Source organism: Bicyclus anynana, chromosome 6 (genome assembly GCF_947172395.1).
Source record: "Bicyclus anynana chromosome 6, ilBicAnyn1.1, whole genome shotgun sequence".
Classification (NCBI taxonomy): domain Eukaryota; kingdom Metazoa; phylum Arthropoda; class Insecta; order Lepidoptera; family Nymphalidae; genus Bicyclus; species Bicyclus anynana.
In genome coordinates this window covers 5,791,359-5,815,788 of record NC_069088.1, presented here as the reverse complement: position 1 = coordinate 5,815,788, position 24,430 = coordinate 5,791,359, and the positions used below count along the sequence as shown (strand labels likewise).

Below are 24,430 nucleotides of genomic sequence, written 5' to 3'. Positions count from 1 at the left end.
CACCCACTCAGTTGTATTGTAATGATCCTGAACAACAGCTAATTGTGCTCTTCAAGACTTATAAGAAAGCTCAACATGATATCCAAAGTCAACAACAACATAAAACAACAAAGTGATCATAGAGCTTACCCATTTGACTCCTAAATGGACGACCTGTCGCCTATCGTATCCGTTACGTGACATGTAAAAAATATAACTACCACTAAGGGCAAAAGGCGAACACAGTATCATGCTCCGCGCGATAGAGGAATATAAAGATTTTTTTAAATCGCTCACAACGGTAGATTAAATACGCATTCCCTGACTGTCGGCTTCTTCAACGCAGACGAGCTCACCGATAAAATCGCGGGCAGCGACAGTTCAAAATTTTATAGTTTAATTTCAAAATACTGATGAAGAGAAACCCAATACCCATATCTACCTACTATAACTTTTATGTAATGCTTCGTAGCAAACACGTAAGACCACAAACAAAATAAACAGTAACACAAAACCAGGTACAAACTCCAATACAAGACAAAACGAGCGAGAGCGTAGGTAACTTGCGGAATTAAAACATTGAAATTTGATGTTCATCTTGTTCCAAAGTTGTAGTTGGGCTCTTTCCAGCTCATCTCGCGCTTCGCGAAGCTAAAATAAAATTACACGGTAGCAAGCCAACTCCTAAGTAATGGAATGGACCTACGAAATGGACAGACTGCACAAACTCTTGTAATTTCAACTAAGATTAAGCTTCAAAGTTACAGTATCGACTGTTCGAAGTGCATTATTTCGTACACTGCGAGTACGATCGTTCGCCAACTTCGGAGCCAAAGAGCTTATTTTTATATACGCTACGAGTAAACGCCTTAATTATAGTAAAGGAGACGGTGAGGGGATTTTTGGATTGACTTGAGCATGGTAGATGAACACAAGCTATGCAGGCATATCTTGCATGTTGTTGAGTATAAGTTTTTTATATCAGTGAGTGTGTCTATGGCAACCAAAACAAAACTGCAGTAATAGCCAACCAACACGTCAAATAAGGTGGGTTAAGTAATGGCTCAAAAAGAGTGCATTTCAAAAATCTGAGGATTTGAGAGACATAAAAGTATTTTATAACATTCCGTGTTACAACGTTACAAAGTAAAAGAGTTGTATTTCTAATCTCCAGTAACGAGCTTTTTTCATTTTAAATTAAATTAAACATTGAAATAAATTAAAATAAAAACAATTAAAACTATCTTTGAAAATCTGTAGATGAAGTTTTTTTTATTTATTACCATTTATTCTTCCTGTCATTTAATCTACCAAATCTAATAAATAGCTAATTCTACTACGACGCTAGACTAACTCCACAATTATCATCATGGGCTCCCCTATCATTAACTTAATCAGTGCACTAATTCGATGGCTCCGTTTTTAAAACTCCGATGAGCTCCGCAAGAAATTTCGGCTTGTTTTTGCATTAGTATGCAGGCCAGTGCCAATACTTATAATAGATTTTTTTTGTAACCAAATTCTTTGGAAACTCGATTATAGAATTTTCTATACACAACGTTACAAGAATACAAAACGACAGAGGGACATTGTTACAATGACGCGACGAATTTTCAAGTTTCTTTTCTAGTTAACGCTGTGTTAACAATTGTTTGTAACTTACGCTAAACATAGTTTTTAAATGTTTCATTTTCAGGAATACCTTTTTGAAAACTAGACAACACACATCTATAGATTCTATAATTTAGAAAACAGAAATCGAATGTCACTTCGATTACTAATCAAGAATTCATATTATCATGTGTTATGAAGGTATATTTATGAAGTAGGCTTTATTTTCGTTATAATTGAGATCGGAGCTACGAACTTTCATAAAATGTATCCATAAAAAACAATTAGTAGCGCTAGTAAGTAAAATAAATGTGTCAATTTGACAGATTAAATAACTTGGTAGTTAAAATAATTGACTTAAACGATTTTTATTGCTTGCAATGGAAAATAGTTTTCCATAACGTTACAGTAACGCCTTAACGTTTCAGTAACGCACCGATTAGTGGGCACTCGGCTTTACGCTTTTTTTTATAATAGAAAGTAGTTTGGCACAAAATTATGATTTTTTTATATCTCTATCGTCGCTTTATCGGTGTCTGTTGGCGATTGCTGGCCAAGTGCTTTCGCTTTTGGTTTAAAGCGAATGACATTTTGTAGGAGGGCCTGAGATAGCCAGATATACCACATTTTAGGAAGAATAAAAGTATGACTGCATATTCTCCTACCATAGGTAAGTGCAATAATTAAGGAGTTTCAACGGTGGTTTTGAAAGGTAGTACGTGACATGGATACAATTATTTATCAAAGTTTAAAAAGTGTTTTTTTTTTTGATAATTATTTTCTAAGGAATATCATGCCAATCATGTCTCTATACAATTAGCTTGGTGAGAACTCTTCGCTTGAGAACTTTAAAGTTCTCGTTAAAAAATTTTCAACGGGGTTTTTGGCCGTAAACCCTCGTAACTTCAATTTTAAGTTTTTGACCATTGTCTAATAACCTGACGTTTTAAAAGTGCTTGTAAACTAAGCCTAATTGAAATAAATGATTTTTGACTTTGACTTTGACATTGAAGCTAAGCTACACAGGGGACTTTAAAAAAACATGCTTTATATTTAGATGATTGAGGGTATCCTTGAATCCTTTCAAATATCTATCTTCCTAAGCCTCCACTGTCGAAACTCCATAATTTGTTAGTGTACTTATAAAATTTCCTTCATCATCAGCCTCTATCCGTCCACATAAGCCTCTCCGAGAGCGCGCCACCACACAAGATCCTCGGCCTTCCTTCCACTTCCAACTGCCTTCTTGATGTCCTCAGACCATCTGGCTGGAGGGCGTCCTACGCTTGCTGGTACGTGGTCTCGACTCCAGAACATGTCTGCATTAAAATTTCCTTATTTTTCATAAAATGAGGTATGTCTAGATACTGCAAGTTCTCGGTTCATTTGGTTTACAGCGACATTAACGAATTATTTTATTTTGATGGATGGTTTGTAGGTCAGTGACGCTTGGCATCCGTAGGTAAACATGGCTGAGTAAGAAACGTGTTTGCAGCCTCCTTGATCTTGACATAGATTTAGCGCAAAATAAATCTTTCTGCGGACAAACCTGTTTGTTTGGTTGTTTATTTTGCTATCATATAAATGGATAGAAGCTGAGAAGGCGATGGCGGTTTTGTAAATATGCGTAAATTGAAAGCGCTTTCTAAACCATTTGCCTGAGTAGAACGTGTATTTTCCATTAAGCTCGTATTATTTAATGACTTGTTGGTCTAGGAGACCTGTTTAGCGAGGCATTTCGAGGTACAGAGTTTGGGTCCTGGGTGGACAAAAATTTGGTATTGCATTCTTCAAATAATATCTGAATTGGTAAACTATTTGTTACTGTATCTCGCTCACCTTTACAAAGGGCAGAATAAGAATTAATGATGATGATGAAGATGATGATGATCTAATAAGAGCTTATTGTTTTTGGTATAAGTACAAACAACCTTAACCTTTATGTACTATATACTTTTTGCCCTGTACCTGTAACTCATGCATTCAAATTGCAATACATAATATTCATAAGTCTCCAATTATCTATGTACATAGTTTTACTTGTATAGTGTTAGTCTCAACAACAACTTAATAAATGGAAAGGTCCACGAATAGATTGCATTCCCATCTTATCTTCAACAGAAATAGTGTCATCTCAAGCAATTTTTTTACGTAATTCAGATGTTACGTAAACCGTAAAAACTAACTCTATTTGTTACACTGGCACGCGTAATTTAACCGAATAATAAAAATGCTCGTCGTCTACCATTGAGAATGTAAATGCTGTGTAAAATCATATAAATGTTTATTTATGATAATAGCCGAGATAAAAACCGGGAGAAAATGGGCAGAGAGCGGGCGGCTCCTTTTATAAAAAACCCTGAAATTTACTGCGGGATTTTATAAGTTTAAAAACATAGTTTTATGTCTTTAATTCTTAAAAATTTTCGGTGCTACAATTTTAAATGAATTATTTTAGAGGTTAAAAATCGTAACAAAGCGAGATAACCAGGCGTCGGAAAAATTTAATTACGTAGGAACAACGTACAAAAAGTAAAAATAATTAAATGAAAATATTTAGTTGGTAAATAATGGGTTAATGGGTGAATAAGTGAACATAATTTCTAGATACGAGTAAAAAGTGTAATGATACTAAAATGAATGTTAGATTTTCAATGTTTTTAGTACTGTTAGAGTATGTTTATAATGTGCAATTTTCAGTAATTTAGTTACATATATGTATAGTATGTAAATATGTTTATGAAGCATTTATATTGTAAATGTGTGAGCACACTAAATTGCATCTACGAGTTTACTGGTCAATTTAGTTGGAAGTGTAACTTATTCTAGTTACACCAACTAAATTGGTTCAATTCCAAATCGAACCAATTCACAGTTTCCTCTAAGTCGGCATTCACCCTGCCTCTAAAGTCAAGATCAGAAACATATCCGTCCACTTGACCGACTTCAAACCAAGTTCCATCTTTGAAATGCTTTACCTTACAAGCCCGTATATTATAAGATATCTTTACCATATTAAGTTCACAGGATAATCGATTAATAGCTGCAATATTTAGAGGTCGTGTCTGGGCATAGATTGCTTTAATCAAAGGAAACACTTAGAGCGCTATGTCATACGTCACCTTGTAGATAATTTGTATTTACATACATACATTATGTAAGCATCAAGATACCCGGACGGGTATGAATGCTCAAGCTCAAATTTGTTATACCTACTCTAAGCTATAAACAAAGTGATGATTCATATGTAAGAACATTCTAGTTTAATTTATTTATTTTTAATTATACTAAAAGAGTTAACATCGAATATGGCCAAAAAGTTACCTAAAATCTAGTTTGTTGACAAAAATCCAGAATCGCCCTGGTCTCTTGGCAGCTGTCGGCCGATGCTATTTACAACCCTACGGACAATTTATGCCACCAAGCTTTTTAGCGTTCCGGTACGACGTCATGACATTCGACAAAGCTATAGCTAAAATAAAAAGTAATCGAGAGGAGGAAGAAATTTTTATTATAATTTCAACGAAATCACCATATAATGCAGAATGAAAGACTTCTTCCAAGAATGGTACATAGTACATCCCGCATACAAAATTAGGCCGATTTGAGAACCCCCTTATCCGAAATAGTTAAAAAATTGTAGCAAAAGGAGCACAAAGAAAACATATTATTGTAATTTTCATTGTTTGTAGACTCTATTTTTGTACAACTAGAATACAGTTCCAATTCTAATCTAAAAGGTACCTACTAATAAAAAATCTAATAGGTACCTACAGCGAAAAGTAACTTAGAAAACATTTTTCATTAAAGTTTTTAAATTACCTCGTCAAAGGCTATCTGTTAATTAACATCCAAACGACTCTAAATATTGAATGCTGAACATTAAAAGCTAATGGATGTTCCAGACAATTGGTTTAAATTAGTTTTGCCTCTCTTCACAGGTTAATGGCTTTTATTTGAAGACAGTTGAAGATTGCTTTTTATAAATGTTTACACCTCGTTGGTCCAGTGGTTGAGCCATGTGACATCGGATCACGAGGTATTTCTAGATACGAGTTTACTCGTATAATATAAGTATAATGATTATAATATAAGTATAATTATACTAAAATTTTACCATTAGTGTGACACTGAACTTTCATGAACCCATCAACCAACATTGAAGTAGTTTGGTAGGTCTAACTTCTATATACCGTGTAGACTGTAGTAGACCGTTAAAATAGGCTAATAATGATGATAATATATCTGTAAATACTTATATAGCTTTAGGGAGATATGTAAAATAAAGATCATCTATCAATCTGAAACTATCATCTGACACTAAAATCGTGTCACTAATTTATTGACTGCAAAAGGCTTTCATAGATTTTAATTTTAACTTTTGTATGCTAATTTTGACACCAACGTAAACATAGATTGAAATTATCGGATAGGTTTTTTTCATTAATTACTATATACGATAGTAACAATAAAGAAAGAATCAATCAATTGAAATTATCTATAGCTACATACTAAATTATGAAAACGTAACCCTTTTTCAACAGTTGGGGTTAAAGAAAAATAAAATTTCGAACATAAATCGTGTCATAAAAGTACAGTTCGTTACCAAGAAACGTTTGAAAAGAAATTAAAAAATGTTTGTATTGTGACATGGCGTAAGTAATGGATCGGATACTCGGAGGTGTTCGGAGGTAAATTCTTGGGTACAAAAAGTTAGTATTCAGGACATGTTGGGATGGGTATTGGGTGGAGTGAACTCGCGTGCATTGACTCCTGGTACGACTGGTACTTTCCATAGAATTGCATGAACCGGACGCTATCTTGGAAACATAAGGATTTTATCAGATTCCGTCCAAGAATTGTTCTGCGGTTCTTTTACTTAAATGTACAATGGAATTTATTAACCTACTTCGGATAAGGAGGTTCTCAAATCGGCGTGTTTGTGTATGCGGGATGTATATCTAACATTCTTGCAAGAAGTTTTTCATTTTGCATATTATGGTGATTTCATTGAAATTATTTAATAAAAATTTCTTCCTCCTCTCGATTACTTTTTATTTTAGCTATAACGAATGTATGACGTCATACCGGAACGCTTAAAAGCTTGGTAAGATAAATTGTCCGTAAGGTTGTAAATAGCATCGGCCGACAGCTGCCAAAATACCAGGGCGATTCTAGATTTTTATACTAGTCGACGATCTTTTCGCCTACAAGACGTCTTATGCGATTTTGAACTTTATTTTTGACAAAAATTTACTAAATTAGTCAACAACGAAGTTGACACGTTAACACTAATGATATCACATCGTTGTAACTTTACAGAATGCAGGGACAGGCTTGAGTCAATAGTTATTTTTATTAAAAATAGGTACAAGTACCAATATTTGTACTAAATTTCATCGAAATCCGTTCTGTTGTTTTTAGATTGTATACAACAAACAAATCTTTCCTATTAATGATTTTAGTGTAGGATTTATCTATTGCAATAACAAGAAATGTAGCTTTATTAGAAATACAAAATGGAACCTAGTCTTGGAGATAATTAATAAAATAACACGATTTGCAGTTTTAAATCAGTAGGCAAAATAATTAGCGTATCCACTGCGACAACTTCATAAATATAATTTATTGAAATTTAACAAAGGTTTCATAATTTAATCAATAAATTAATTGGAGTTGTAATATTGGTGAATATTCGATTTTATTAACAAATTGTAATTTCTTACAGGATTTGTAGTATTTGGTGTGGATACTTTGATAGCAATATATGACAAATTAGCAGGGGCGTAGCTAACGCCATATCGCTTGTACAAATTATACGGGGCCCTCAGACTACAGAGGCCCCTTACGTGTGAAAGAAAAAAATAGTATAATGTAGGTAATCAACAATTGCACTTAATTTTTTTTTTGCTCGAAAAAAAAAATTAAAAGAAACTGTCCATAGAGAAATGACAATAGTCAAAAAAGCAGTCTCTTTTTTTCTCCGATGAAATGAAATTATTTATTCATGTTCAAATTTTGTGTAAAGGTAGGTATCAAACCTACTGTTTGGTTATAGCGGTTTGTCTAGACAACTATAGGTCAATATTTCAGTGCAAGAACTAACAACCAGTACCTACATTCTGATTCGGTAGTACAAAACTCAACGAACTCAACTTGGAAAAAATCTACATAATATTTTAATCTACAACCTTAAAATAAACCGCCATTCTATTTTTAAATCGACTATGCTTTTAATTAATTAAATACAGTTTCAATTTCTTTTGTTTGAAACTTTTTTTTATGAATAAAATTTTCACCATTCACAAATAAATTGCCGTACACTGATTTTAAACTACAAAAATTAAAAAAGTATTTTATTTATTTCCGTATTTTCACTTATAATATTAGAATTAATATGATCGCAATTAATAACTTTGAAATAACCTTAATGTAAATATGACAGTATCCTAATGGCGGCCACACACGTGATTAGTGCATATTACCAATACTCGTAAATACCTACGTCATTGTTTTTCTTTTTTTTTTATTATCGCCTACGTATCGTACCTACTGTCACGACTTTTTGATCGTCTGTCTGACTTTCGCTTGGACTCATATATTTATGTGAAGAAGTTCTTATAGCGATGTATCGCATAATTAGTTACGTCAGAGAAATGCTACGTGCTTTATGCTTTATAACTAGAGAACACTTGGCGGGCGGACGCGGTTAGCATGCTAGCGGTTATATCGTTAATTGATTAAGATATAAACTTCTTTCATGTCTTTGGTTTAGTTTATTTTCTTATATCTATCGTATATTTCGTATGTCTTGTGTATCTACGCATCTTGTATGTCTTGTTATTTGTTAGCTAATACTATATTATCTAACAGACTTCTTGCATTACTCGTAAATAATAAACAATATCTTTATCTTCTATTTTCAAAACTTTTCGCGTTTGTTTTTAATCATCCTCTGTCTTTGTTATATTAAATGTAATTTCGATCACTTTATTATTATTTTTATATGAACATATAATTTAATAATTGTATATTAAATGGCTAAAAGTCTTAAAAGAAATCAACTAATTATGACAGAGTTTCAAAAAAATAACTAGAACAGATCACTGAATAAGAATAGAGGGATTTTTTGTCATATCCGCTCTTTTGTGTCTACTTTATGAAGGGTGTTAACGTTCGTAGTTTGGTCGCGTGTATTGAATATTTTACGAACAGCTACTTTCACAAGCGCGAGCAAATCTTCGAGCGTCTGTGATGTACCGTCTCATCGCACGAATTCTACATTTAGATAACTACATAATAATGTACTATTTCATTATTTTAGATGTCTTACTGCCGGTAGAAAGGCAAAATTTAACAGAAAGTCAACTTGCGGAACTTCATTACAAACAATGATTTTATTATCCTCCGCGAAAAACTGGCGAACGCGAGAAAAAAATTGTCTTCGCAAGTTTTTAAATTTTTTATTATTTATCTCTCGTTTATATATTTACCCTTTTTAAAATACTTAATATAATACAAAAAGCTATTTAAATTTATAAAAAGAAAATATTTTTTATTATTTTTACATTAACTGGAGCAATCTGTGCAATCAGTGATGTAAACTTTTGCCAAACGATAATTTTCATGTTTCATCATTAGGTATTTACAGTACGCCAAATCCATAAATAACAATCATTACTAATTTAATTTATCTTTACTTTACTTTTCAATGAATTTTATTAATTTACTTCGGTCGTGTTGTAATCAAACGCAATGCTTGATGAGGTCTGATATATTTCCAATTAAATTGATTGATTTACCACAAACATTAAACATTACTGTAGGTCTTTGAAATTGAGTAAATTATATGTATGCCATAATAATAATTAAACCAAAAAACTACCTTATTTAGTCTTTATTTCAAAGCTCTATAAGGATTATTCACGACACGATTTTAATTTTTTTTTTGCATTAGAACCAATGATTATTTTATACCTACTATAGATAGGTTACGTCACTACAAAAGTACCGCAAAAAAGGATCCGAATTTAGCTACACCACTGAGCGCACACATGCACAGTTTTGTATTTAATTCCATTTTATATTTATGTACGAGTATATATATAATTTTTACACTTTCTGACCACACAACTCGACATTGTAGACAATATTTAGGTATTATTTGTTTAAATAACGTTCGTTGTTTAATAAGCCACTAAATGAAATTAAGTCAATTTTCCAAATTAATTTTCCGCCCCAGTTTTGATGCGCTAGTGCCCCATTTCTAGTAAATATATAATAAAACCTTCCTTGAATAATATATGTATATATACCTAAAGGAAATCCTATCCAAATCTTATCTTATTTTTATGAGACAACAATTTTATATAATAGTATAACAACAAACAATATATGCAATTATTAAGTAGATTAGATAAAGATTTTTAATAGGTTTAATTTTTTTTATGATGGTTCCTAGTATGAAAAATAACAGTTTTAAATTCTGCCGTAAATTTAGTATTGAGTAATAATAATTAAATCTTTTTCATCGTCAATATAATACAACTTGGAAAATGAATTTTAATTAAAAATCTACTTTTCAATTAAGCGTGAAAGAAACTACGCTACGAAAATAAGTCAAGAACTTAAAAGGAATTAATTAAGAATAGACAAAAATTAACGGTGAAAGAGACCTTCGATTAAACTTTAAGGCGTATTTTTATAGTTACCTACTTGTTTCTATTATCTTTCCATTACTACTGTACCTATATAGAAAATATAAAATTGGATCCAGTTAAACAAGTATTGATATTGACAATTTATTGTATGGAAATGCGATGCCAAAAAAAAATCGGAATTTGAATTTTCTTGCATTGAGCATTTCTACGCACTGAGAAGTTATACACCACGGCTAAAAATCCTGTTGAAAATTTGGCTTAAGATCCTAGAACCAAATTGACCCGACACAATAACGAAGATATCCCGGACGTCAGCCTATACGAGATTAGTAAGGCTCTCAAACAACTAAAGAACAACAAGACAGCAGGTGAAGACGGAATCACAGCAGAACTCCTCAAAGCGGGTGGAAAACCGATAAGTTATCATTTTATTGTTATTAAATAATTTTATTATATTAGGTATATCGTTACAATTAAATGAACAAACAAATAACCACAAATGAGATACAATGAAATGATTAAGATAATAATTCCTATTGAAATTGTAATCCAGCAGTAGTTGTTGTTTCCTTTCAAACCTATCCTGTGTGCTATTCATGTGCTTGTTCCAGCAACACTTTGTACGCCAACGTAAAGTCTATAAAGTTACACGCTCGCAATCCAAGACTAAACTGTCACCGTATCTATTTATTTACACTTATGTAACTCATTACGAGGCGTCAGCTATGGGGCACGGTTCGTTAATCTCGATGTGCGAATATGTAAGGCGTGATGTTTTGCTTTCTTATTTGATTAATAGCGGTTAAATATTAACTAGGTGCCTCAAAATCACAATCGCTATTTGATTTATAAGATAGGTACATTTTAAGCAAGGCTTGTCTATGAATTTTATGCTGAAGGTTCGTTTAAAATACCCTAAACATGTAAAAATGCTATAATAGCATATACATTTAGTCAATATTTGAGACGTCAAAAATAAACAAAATAAAAAATCTATTTTATTTGTTTTTGTCTTTTTTGAATTAAACGCACCGGGAGGTTTTTTTTTTTATAAATTTTTAATAGTGTTTTGTATTATATTTTAATATTAACATTGTTAAAAATTAAAAAAAAAAGATAAAAAAAATTGAGATATATTAAAAATAATTTTGAATATATATTATTTATATTAGTTTATGAAAGTTATTTACAAAAGTAACTTTTTGATTTTATTTTTAACCAAATACATCTTTCAAAACAAAAATATCGTTATTCATCAGTATGACCATAATTTTTTATTGTTATATTTTATAAGTATACAACTAATTTAAAGAATTTTGTTTTGCAATAAAGTCGTATAAGCATATAATTTACGCACACATTATAAATCTGTAATTGAGACATTAGTGCGTATTTTTAGCGTGTTAAACTTTGCATTGGATTGCAAAAGTGTATACTTATTACCAACAATTTTTACCTTCATTGTTAGCCTTTATGCCTAGTAACTCAATGAATATTCATAAAGAATAATTAAATAATTTGCTTAACTATTTTGTTAATAGAATTTTGGCGATTGCGTTACTTCGAAATTTCCGTCTGAAACATTTTAATCGAGTTAAGAATTTCTGTTGTGATAAATTAACGTGAAAAATATACTATAATAAGGATTTTTTGTTACATACAAGTAAACAACGTAGCTTATAAAAATATTTTTGATAAGTGATTATTTAAAGAACTATTACCCAAAAATAATGATAGAAATATTAATAACAGACATACTCGTAAAAGCAGGTGGTAGGTATTCTATTTCTTTGTTCCGCTATGAAAACGTTATTTATTCAGTAAAAATATTATGCAAAAACAAGTAAATTATAAAAATATTTATAGTTGTATTATAACACAAGTGACATTTTTATAAACGAATACTATTAACTAGCGGACGCCCGCGATTTCGTCCGCCTTTAGACCTCCTTAATCCAGCCCTGTCACAAAATCCGTTATTGGACCTCTACTAACTACGAGTATAAACTACCTTCCTGCCAAATTTCAACTTTCTCGTACTATAAACGGTTATTGCGATTTCGTGATGATGACTTATCGCTTTAATATATTTAGATAAGATTTTTTTTTTAAATTTAAAACATGATAAATATACATATATATCATAATTATTTAACATAATGCATTTACATATTTTTAAAATGTACTGTTTATTAAACTGCACCTACCTACTTACCTACAACGACCGTGAAAATAGTTTTTTCAAATATAATATCACAATTAATGAACAATGGGAATTAATATAACAATAGTCTCTAACTTAACACTTAATCATGTAAACCCTATTCTTGTAAGCTACTTATTAATTATTGGACTATTGAAATATTTTTTATAAAACATATCGAGCTTCGTAGCGAACAAGAACGTTCCAGTGAAGATAATATTCGTTATTATATTATTAATGGTTATACAATTGTTACAAACTCGGAGTAATTTATCTCACGAAATAACGAAAACCGCTAGAGATGAAATTTGGAAATTTGACAGGGTGGTAGTTTTTAGGTATAACAGATTTTGTGGGCGGGTCGGATTAACAAAGTCTAAGGGCGAGATATAATTAATTTCATTTCTAATTGCGTACTTTATTATTACTAAGTTTACTTTACCTCAACTAAGAAATGCATATATGAGTAAATATTACATTTTATATATCATTTACTATAAGAATGAGGTCTAAAAAATCAATGCATGTTGCAAACGCATTAATAGAATAAATGTAGAGTAATTTAAAATGTAGCTTATTAATATTCCAAGCCGATGTGTTCAAATTGACTTATTATAAGTTATAATAAATCAAGTCACAAATTAAGTCGCTTGTCTGCCGATAGTAGCCCTTGCTAATTGCGTTAAGCGAGCAAATATATTATACAAAAGACTTCTATGATAATAATTTATATTTCATTATTGATATTATTTCTAACATTAATAATGTAAATGTTAGTTGTACTATTATTTATAATCAGAAATAGTAGTCAAATTCTTTTAGGTTGTAGATTGTTATGAATCTAAAAATAAACGCTAAGAAATATATATTTTTAAATAGATTAAGTTAGAGTTTTTGACGTGTGCTTTAATAGAGTTAAAAATCAAATTTGGTGCTTAAATCTCGCTGCTAAATTGATGAAACTAATACAAGTATACGAAAATCTCATGACACGATGTTTGTGGACACACTTCTCCGGCTCGACTAATTGATTAATTATTTATATCCCCACCCCCTCAGTTACTCGTAGTAATTAACACATTTATATAAAATTATAAAATAAACTCATATTATTAAAATAAAATTGACTATGTTGCATAACACCATCCTAAAGTTTTTGCTTCCGTTCGTTCGTGACAGTGAGAGTGGTATGTCATTTGTAGGTCGCCGAGATCGCACCTGAGAGCTAACCAGCGTGGGATATTTAGAGCAAGAGAAAACTCACATTGTACGTCTTACTACCAACTATTACAGAAAAACAATGGCGCTAATCTAGTTGTACACAAATCTCTTACTGACTTAAATTAGTAATAATATAACAAAAGATATCCTATAACAATATTAAATGGGCAGTATTGTAAATTGTAAGCAAATATAAAACATAGAGACCATATTCGATGACGCCATGTTGGAGAGCAAGGAAGACTAGGGGCGCTAAAACGATCCATGACATACTCGTAATGGGATGCTTGAGCAACGAGTGGGGTTGCCAGAAGAGAAATAACGAAGATCGATAGGACCAGCCCTTGCCTGAAGTAATGCACGTAATAAATATCGGTAAAGAAGATTTGGTAGAGATGACAACAAATATTATTGTTCAGTGATAAGCAATAAATAAAAATTCGTAATAAATAAGTAATCGTATAATTTAATAGTATTTAAACGTATTTTATTAGCAATAAGTAGGTCTAATTAAATCTAAATTCGTATACCTAAAGCTAAAGTAGCTCAGACATTTGTGGTTAATTTTGCGGCCAGTAATTGAAAAGGAATACGGTTTTTGAAAGGGAGCTTATTGGATTCGTTATTGGGGCCAATTTTGATTTATTACTTATAATTAACTACCTTCCCACAGTGGCCGCAATTCGAGTTATTACTTTATATTGGCTTATTTACTAAGCTCACTAGATTTGATTGTGCGTACAATGTTATTACTGATTCTATTACTGTCCAATGATTCTTTTTTTATACGGCTTTTGTCAAATTTGTTTTAGATTTTGCTTTGGATATAATTAGACTTCTTTGGTCATTAGTACAAATAACTGAATGAAACGTCTTTGCTACTTCGTTAAAAGCAAAATAAGTATATAATAAAGTCGATTAAAAAGCAAGTTTAGAAGCGAAGATTAATAGCTAACTTTTATTTATGACGAAGAGATTTTTCGTATAATGGAATGGAATGATGGGATCTAGCATGAGACGTATGTGCCTAGAATGAGATTATTTCTTATAACAAAAATAATTTGTAACGCAAATTCTGTTATCAGCTTTTAAAAAGTCAGGGCTTCTTAAAACTGTGTATGATTAACTTGTTAGTTTTATCTGCTCATTATTCTTGAACCATTAAACCAACCGCAGTTGGTGAGTTTGAACGCTAAACGCTAACAGGCTTTCGATATGGCCCAACGATGTTACATATTTCGTGCGAACCGTATCGGACGTTGCGAAATTGAGGCAAAAAAAAATTCATCGATTGTTACAGGCATGCTAATTTGAATGTTGCCACACTGTTCAAGATTGCAACATTATCAGCTGAAAGACGGCACAGCTCCGTTGCTAATTTCTATTATTATTACGTGAAATAGAACGAAAATCGACGCGAAAACACTATAAGTAGTATTTATCTTTTACTCTTACTGCATTGAACTTTAATTACTTGTAAAAAATACCTGTTTCATAAATTAAGAAATAGCCGTGTCATCCTACTCTTAATTAAAAAAAAACTAAATGTTTGGTAACGTTACATTGCAGTAAATGAAGATTATAAAAGTTTAGAGAACAACCTAAATAATAGAATAAACACAGAATTTTAAGAATGACGAAAAAAAAAATTAAAAATAACAAAAAAAAAATACCTCAATATTTCAAAAGCCTCAATCGTTCGGAAGTTCTAGGTTCAATACGTCGAGTTCCACTATTGCATTTGATTTTTTTGAATTTATGGATTTTTGTATATAAGTCAATGTCTAGAACTTTAAGTATTATTTTTAGCGAATATTGTAAATCTTTTGCAAAATATAATAAAATTCAACTTAAAATAATAAATAAAATAGTTAAAATATTCTACAATTTTTTATTCCACTTCGAACAAACCAGATCTATTTACTTTTCATTAAAAGGTGATTGAACTTGCCACAGTTAATTATTATTTAACTTATTCGTAAGCTTTTAACATACTTGCAGAAGCGAACAGATCGTGTGCTAATTATATTTACTTTGTCTTAATGAGCAGTAATACCTACTCATACGGAATAATTATATGTTATTATTTGTTATGATGTAAGATGGCTATGAACTTGAAAGCTATTTTTAAACCAGCTTTGCTTAGTGTACCATTAACTAATCTACATGGACATTTTCATTCAATAAATATTTCATTCATTTCATACAATAAATGTGCACCTACATTAAAATAATATTCAGATTTTTTTTATTTATATGTTTTTTAAGTGATACTATTTTTTCATAATTAAATTATCGGCAATATTAGGAAAAAAATATGAATAAATAAAAATATTGATTAATTATCTACTTAAAATAATAAAATTAAATTTTTGTGGTTAAAATTTATATATATATTTTATTGCCATTTTCTTTTTTTATTTGTTACTAAATATAATATTTCCTATAAAAAATAAAATTATTTAAAACTAAATTGAACATTCATATTCGTTTTTTTTTTAAAAACAATATGATATACAAAAAATTATATACAAAAAATATTTAAGAAATGTAAGCAACTTTTTACAGCTAGTCTTATATAGTAGACTTATACATATTGACACAATTGTCATCAATAAGTTTTTTATAACATTAGAATTACATTAGATATTTTTTTTTAATTTTCATAGTAAATGTTGAATTAAAATGGAATTTCTTAAATCCAGCATATTTTTGTTTCATATTGAAATATCAAATGCTTGTGTTAATTAAGTATCACGAAGTTATTGAGTTTTGTAACAACAGCAGAAAGTTCAACAGTTATTGTTTGAGCTTGTATAATACCATCCCACACTCTCCAATACAATTCAATTAACTAATAAATCAGTATATATACATACCTGGTACACGAATATAATAAATCACACACCAACTCAAAAGCACAGCAAAGTTCAAGCCACAGTTCACTATGCCCGAAGCGCGTGTTCGTCTCAACTTAGTTCGTACTCAACCACTGTCGTTATAACACTGAGCGTAACGGAAGACTGTTGCCTGCTCCGACGCACACCTAAAAGTAAAACCGAAACCGTTCGCCGCATAAATCGAAAATATAACCAATCTATTCAACAATGCGTAGATTACATTAAGGTTAAGGTATGAAACAGTAGCAATGGGAAATCGATAATCGATTTGTAACGTTGCGTAGCTCTCTAATTCAGCTAATTGTAACAAATGGGAACGTGTGAGCAACTAATGTCAGTGATATTCTTATTCAGGTAAAGGTAATACTACTAGATCTAGTTGGGCAACGAAATAAGAATTGTTTCTTAATACGCGCGTGCGATCATTAAAGATTTATCGGTGAATTACATATACGAGATTAATGATAAAATTTTCCAAGTTACGTTAGTTGTGTGTAATGAAGAAATTACTGTAACACTTTTTAGTGTTTTGCTCTACTATTAGGTGTGAATAACATAATGAGTTTTATTTTATTTTACAATAAGTTTGTATTTTAATTGCAATGAAATAAATTATTTTAATTCAATAAAACGATAAAATTTTTTCAATTAAAAAAAATATTTTGAGCCCTTGTGAGTGATATTGATTGCATTGTAATTTATATTTTTTTATAAATATGAATAAAATTTATTGAAAGTTTAGTTTTATAATTTTATTATTATAAATAAATAATAAAATTATATATTTTATTATTATAAATAAATAATAAAATTATAGTTTTTAATTTTTCACATTAAAATTTCAATAGGTAATATTTTAAGGTAATTTTATTTAGTTGAAGTATACCAGAATTAACTTACCCATTCAAAATTAAAAAAAACTTTTTTTGTAATAAAAATAGAACAAGACATGTGGGATGAGTTATTAATTATTAAAAACATATATATTTTATTTATGAATATCTAGGCTAACTTAAATAAATATTTATCAAATTAATCACTGAACTCGCGTGATAATCATACATATTTCACATTGTCAAAACTGGTATAGAACGAGCTAAGTTGCCAGCTCACTGCTCGTGACTAATGGTCTGAGGGTATTGAAGGATTTTGAAATACCAATAAGTACTCGATCTCTCTTGAATCTATTTATTTTATAAAGCTTCAACATCATCATCATTATCATTAACACCCGATGGACATCCACAGCAGGACATAGGCCTATTATGCCTGCTTGCTTCCAGCGAATCCTTGCAACTCGTTTGATGTCGTCAGTCCAACTGGTGGAGGTCGACCAACACTACGCTTACTAGAGCGGGGTTGCCATTCCAGCACCTTGGGACCCCAAGTCCGTCAGTTCTTCGAACTATGTGCCCCGCCCATTGCCACATCAGCTTCGCGACTCGTTGAGCTATGTCGGTGACTTTCTTCTGCGGATCTGCTAATTTCTGATTCGACCACCGAGGCAGTTAAATATTTTACTGGTCTTTAAAATCAAGTAGCCGAATTATATGACAGACTCAAAAGACATATAACAGAGTTCTACATGACTTTAAGCTGAGCTGGAAAATTTCATTGGTATTTTAAAATAATATTGCTGTTTTTTTGCTATAGGTCTTGTTATGTTTAATTTACAGCGCAATGTTTTCTATAAGTACTATTTACTCGTAGGTAAGGAGCAAGGCTTTAGTCCACCACGCTGGCCCAATGCGGATTGGCAGACTTCACACACGCCGAGAATTCTCTGGTATGCAGGTTTCCTCACGATGTTTTCCTTCACCGATTGAGACACGTAATATTTAATTTCTTAAAATGCACACAACTGAAAAGTTGGAGGTGCATGCCCCGGACCGGATTTGAACCCACACCCTCCGGAATCGGAGGCAGAGGTCATATCCACTGGGCTATCACGGCTCTAAAAAGTACAGTATCAATATAATATTACACTTAGTACTATAAAGTTATAAACAGGAAATAGCTATACATTCGTCTTATGTCAGGAGAAACTAACCGGCTGACATACAAGTATCTGCAGTAGAAGGTAGGGTGACATTAAGCTTACAGGTTTAGCTCTCTCTTTGATAACACAATGATAATGAGCTTACTAACTTCAATAGCTTCACAGTTACTATACAGGTAGATGAAAAAGTAACATCATTATTTCGATAATATCAAGGATAATTATAATATTACCGAAATTATCACATGATACTCTGTCGTGGCGTGGCAATAATTGTAGATCATTGGGATATTATTAATAATAATTATTTATAAAAGTTTCTTAAAATCAAGGTCTTCAGGATAATTATTCTAATATTAAAACCTGACAAAACAAAGCCAGGTATTTTATTCGTAAGTCGTCTAAGGTCCATATGGACTTTAATGAACACAGGCAGTCCATAACTGAGCCCAATTCCTAATGGGGATGATGACTAGGTTTAATATATTGATTTTTATGATACATTCGGGTAAATAAGGACAATGTTAACTCATTTACACATAAAAAGCAAAGATTGTCTGGATATTTGCAAAATAAATAAGACTATAAAATTTCAAAATCTATTAAAAATCTTTTATCGTAATTAGATAAAAATTCATACAGTTTTAGCTTCCTTACATTAAATGTGACATTTTTTAATATATGAACTATAAACTTAAACGCACAAATAACAAAGATTTTAGTAATTTTGTTTAAACGCCCATACAAATCTAACGATCATTAATTGCCTACGACGTCATAAGTTCGTACCATTTTGTATGGGACGTTTTTCAGGGATCCGCGGCAGCGCCGCAAATCTGACTCTTTAAATCCCTGTAGCTCCGAAAGTAATGATCGCAGATACCCTGTTACTTTTACAAAATTGCTTTACTATTAGCATACTCTTAATTTATATACAATTTAAAAAACTGTCATTATACCTATTATGCACTCGTAGGATCAATATAAGAACAGGCACATATAAAACCATCCCCCAAGCTCGTACTACCAAGATATGAAATTAATCTCCAATAGCTCTACAAATAAGGGAGCAGACTGAAATCTTAGTCGGCGTGAAAACTCTTACCCTTCGATTTTTTAAGAAATAGGCTTTCATACAAAGTTTTTCTCACCTATTCCCCCCTTCATCAGCATACCCTCCTCATCAGCCGATGAACGTCCACTGTTGGGCAAGCCTGCTCTGTATGGACTTCTGAACACCACGTTCGCCACGGCCGCTAACGTCCAACGGCTCCCTATAATCCAGTTAATATCGACGGTCCACCTAGTGTGGGGTCAATCAGTTGCCCTCTCCGGTGCGGGGTCGCAATTCCAGCACCTTTGAACCTCAACTCCCATCTGCTGTTCATAGTATATCCACATTGCCACTTCTAGTTTCCCGACTAGCTGAACTATGCCAGGGACTGGTTCTTCTGCGGTTCTTCTGGTCTGCTCACGCAGAGATATTCGTAGCATTCAAGCCATAGCATGCTTGTGACTCCTTCTTATTGAAGCCCATAGTTAGCGACCAGAAAGAAGAGCTTTAATAACAAATAAATGAACCATTATACTGCACCAATGTCTACTTACTTTTATGTCCAAATAAAATATCTAGTAAATAATACAAACCCAATAAGAGCTCTGATGATAATAAAATAGGCGTCGTAAAATATAATATTGATATTTTATGACACGTTATTGGTCCCTTTATTGGGTTAAAATCTGTTGCAAACCTCATAAACAGCATTCCAGAATGTGGTATTATATCATTAAATAAAATAATGATATATTACTACATAATGTTACCCGCGAATTTATTTGCTTTTAATTTAATTTAATAAATTATAATAAAATTTAATAAATTATAAAAATGTTTGCGTTTCGACGGACGTTGGATAATCAAAATTTGCAGTCAAATCAAAAAAATTTTTAATTCATGTCGATCTCGAAAATTACCTTTATCAAAGTATGGACGTCGATCAATAGTATTGATTAACCACCGGTCGATTATTGTGGTAATATCATTTATTTATTTATTTATCTAGGTTTAACAAAGAGAAAACGCACATTCTGTACTTTTAAATTAAAAATAAAACAAAAGGGTTAATGATAAGATAAAACGGGTTTTATTATCTGTCTGTCTCTCTGTTCACGCTGATCTCAAGATTTACTGTATAGCGCGGAAAAATAATACATTTGATAACTTTGGTAAACTCTGCAATAACCAGAAAAAGGGACCAAAAAAATGTGTAATTATGGTCTAAGCGCCGGTTCCCAGACTATCAATCATCATTTTATAAAAGCTGAAAGTTGGCCAGCTCATAGTCCTAATAAAAAATTACACTATGTACTTGGTTAAGGGTGTAGACCCTTGACCTGTGGACCTTTTAAAGTCATCACGGTTAAAACTTCATAGAAAAGAACGTAGGCTGAGAAACTTTCCACATTTATAAAATCTCGGTAAAAGAGGTCTGGTGTTCATATTCTTTCAATCTATAATACGTATTCAATCGCCTAAGGTCTAGTCTCTATAATTATTGAATTTAATTAATCATTGTTATACAGGATGCTCGAGAGTATTTCTCGTAATATATCTAGGGTTATAATATTCTTTAATTAAATATGTCCAAGGAACATGTGTTCTACAATGAATATTTTAAACGCATCCTTATAATAATGACGTAGCTAAACTTATTCATTGATAAATACCACGAAGTAGCTAACTAGTAAAGTGCGGAGTGTCAGTTGCAACTGTCTCGTCACTCTCGTCAAAAATGTAGTCTAGTAAACTGTCATTATCATCTTAACTTGTTATTGAATAAAAATATTTCATCTCATTTTACATAAAGGCGTGTGTTACATGGATAATCGGAATTATTAGAATTGCTTTGAAGCACCAGGTGATGACGGAATCACAGCAGAACTCCTGAATGCAGGTGGAAAATCGATACTTAAGGTCCTTCAGCGATTGTTCAATTCCATCATTCACGAGGGCACAACAACTAAGGCATGGCATAGGAGCTTGGTTCTGTTCTACAAAAAAGTTGACAATGCCTTACTGAAGAATTACATCTCCATCTCGTTGTTGAGTTGGTTCCTAATAAAACTTTTTGTTTTATTTAAAAACATTAGTTATGCAGTTCGGCTCCTATGAGTGGACTCATCAACACCTTGAAATTATGGGGAATACTACCAAGCACCCTGTATATAAGAGCGCTGCTACTGTCAAAGGGAGAGGGAAGTGTCACTGTTGTTCCTCTAAACAATTAACTCGAGTCGGAAGTAATTCTTTACAAATTGCTCTTCTTCAAAAACTTTACGGCACCCTTTATTATAACTTTGCTTGTTTTGGAAATTGTATTGTTCTCGTACAATGCAAACAGAAGTCGGTGAAATTGAAATTGTAGAACAACCATCGAAAACGTTTAATTTTTAAAATGGTTTGGTCCCAATAAGGACCAAATCTCACTATGTTATTAGAGAGAGGAGAACTAGGCCATTAAAAATAGGCAAAATGCTGAGTTGGGGCCTTTTTCTAGGTTGTGCCACATATTACAGGGCATTCTTTAGTGCTCCACTGTTTGAGTGGACAGTTAAGCCATAATATGTTATAATTTAGATTTAATGTGATATGTGGCATTACTTAAAAATAAAGATCTTTTCTTTCTTTCTTTCTTTCTTTCTTTCTTAAACAAGTGATAAAGAGGTAAAGCAAAATATTGTAGACTAACTTTACCCAAAACAACACAGGTATTTTATAATATTTATAATTTATATGTATAACTTTGGTAAACTCTGCAATAACCAGAAAAAGGGACCAAAAAAATGTGTAATTATGGTCTAAGCGCCGGTTCCCAGACTATCAATCATCATTTTATAAAAGCTGAAAGTTGGCCAGCTCATAGTCCTAATAAAAAATTACACTATGTACTTGGTTAAGGGTGTAGACCCTTGACCTGTGGACCTTTTAAAGTCATCACGGTTAAAACTTCATAGAAAAGAACGTAGGCTGAGAAACTTTCCACATTTATAAAATCTCGGTAAAAGAGGTCTGGTGTTCATATTCTTTCAATCTATAATACGTATTCAATCGCCTAAGGTCTAGTCTCTATAATTATTGAATTTAATTAATCATTGTTATACAGGATGCTCGAGAGTATTTCTCGTAATATATCTAGGGTTATAATATTCTTTAATTAAATATGTCCAAGGAACATGTGTTCTACAATGAATATTTTAAACGCATCCTTATAATAATGACGTAGCTAAACTTATTCATTGATAAATACCACGAAGTAGCTAACTAGTAAAGTGCGGAGTGTCAGTTGCAACTGTCTCGTCACTCTCGTCAAAAATGTAGTCTAGTAAACTGTCATTATCATCTTAACTTGTTATTGAATAAAAATATTTCATCTCATTTTACATAAAGGCGTGTGTTACATGGATAATCGGAATTATTAGAATTGCTTTGAAGCACCAGGTGATGACGGAATCACAGCAGAACTCCTGAATGCAGGTGGAAAATCGATACTTAAGGTCCTTCAGCGATTGTTCAATTCCATCATTCACGAGGGCACAACAACTAAGGCATGGCATAGGAGCTTGGTTCTGTTCTACAAAAAAGTTGACAATGCCTTACTGAAGAATTACATCTCCATCTCGTTGTTGAGTTGGTTCCTAATAAAACTTTTTGTTTTATTTAAAAACATTAGTTATGCAGTTCGGCTCCTATGAGTGGACTCATCAACACCTTGAAATTATGGGGAATACTACCAAGCACCCTGTATATAAGAGCGCTGCTACTGTCAAAGGGAGAGGGAAGTGTCACTGTTGTTCCTCTAAACAATTAACTCGAGTCGGAAGCAATTCTTTACAAATTGCTCTTCTTCAAAAACTTTACGGCACCCTTTATTATAACTTTGCTTGTTTTGGAAATTGTATTGTTCTCGTACAATGCAAACAGAAGTCGGTGAAATTGAAATTGTAGAACAACCATCGAAAACGTTTAATTTTTAAAATGGTTTGGTCCCAATAAGGACCAAATCTCACTATGTTATTAGAGAGAGGAGAACTAGGCCATTAAAAATAGGCAAAATGCTGAGTTGGGGCCTTTTTCTAGGTTGTGCCACATATTACAGGGCATTCTTTAGTGCTCCACTGTTTGAGTGGACAGTTAAGCCATAATATGTTATAATTTAGATTTAATGTGATATGTGGCATTACTTAAAAATAAAGATCTTTTCTTTCTTTCTTTCTTTCTTTCTTTCTTAAACAAGTGATAAAGAGGTAAAGCAAAATATTGTAGACTAACTTTACCCAAAACAACACAGGTATTTTATAATATTTATAATTTATATGTATATCCCTAAATTAAGAACTGATACTTTCGATTATCTTCTCACATTTTATGGACAAAAGTTAAAGTGTCTCCAACAATTAATTTCATTAAAATCATGAATATTCAATAAATTCCACATATTATAAAATCACTTCTTCGTTTTTCTTATTGTGTTTTAAAATGAAGCGAATATCTCCAAGGGTTGCCTACCATTATTTACTAAATTTCGAATGAAAATTTCAACTGAATAGAGCTGGGAATCAAAATTAGAACCTCATCATCTCCATTTCCTTATTGCATTTAAATGAGGGAGGCCAAATATGGCACTCTCTTCCAATCTCCTTTATTATATTTTGTCATCTTATTGTCTACTCTTTTTACATCTTTGTCACATACTCCGTAGTCGCATCTTCTTTCTTGATTTCGGTCTTTCTGTTTTGGTTCGTTCCTTTATTTGTTTCAGATCTTTGGAAAACGTGATAGTGGCAGTGTAGCATGTCT

At 31.8% G+C, this 24,430-nt stretch overlaps 1 protein-coding gene across 5 annotated transcripts in view; it reads right to left on the bottom strand.

Moving 5' to 3' along the window:
• LOC112046018 (uncharacterized) overlaps window positions 1-16,727 on the bottom strand; it is a 206,347-nt gene extending 189,620 nt beyond the window's left edge. For all 5 annotated transcript variants that reach the window (XM_052882270.1, XM_052882269.1, XM_052882273.1 and 2 more), the window contains exon 1: window positions 16,554-16,727. The gene's annotated coding sequence lies outside the window, so the exon portion shown is untranslated. The remainder of the gene's footprint in view (window positions 1-16,553) is intronic.
• Window positions 16,728-24,430: the final 7,703 nt, after the last annotated feature.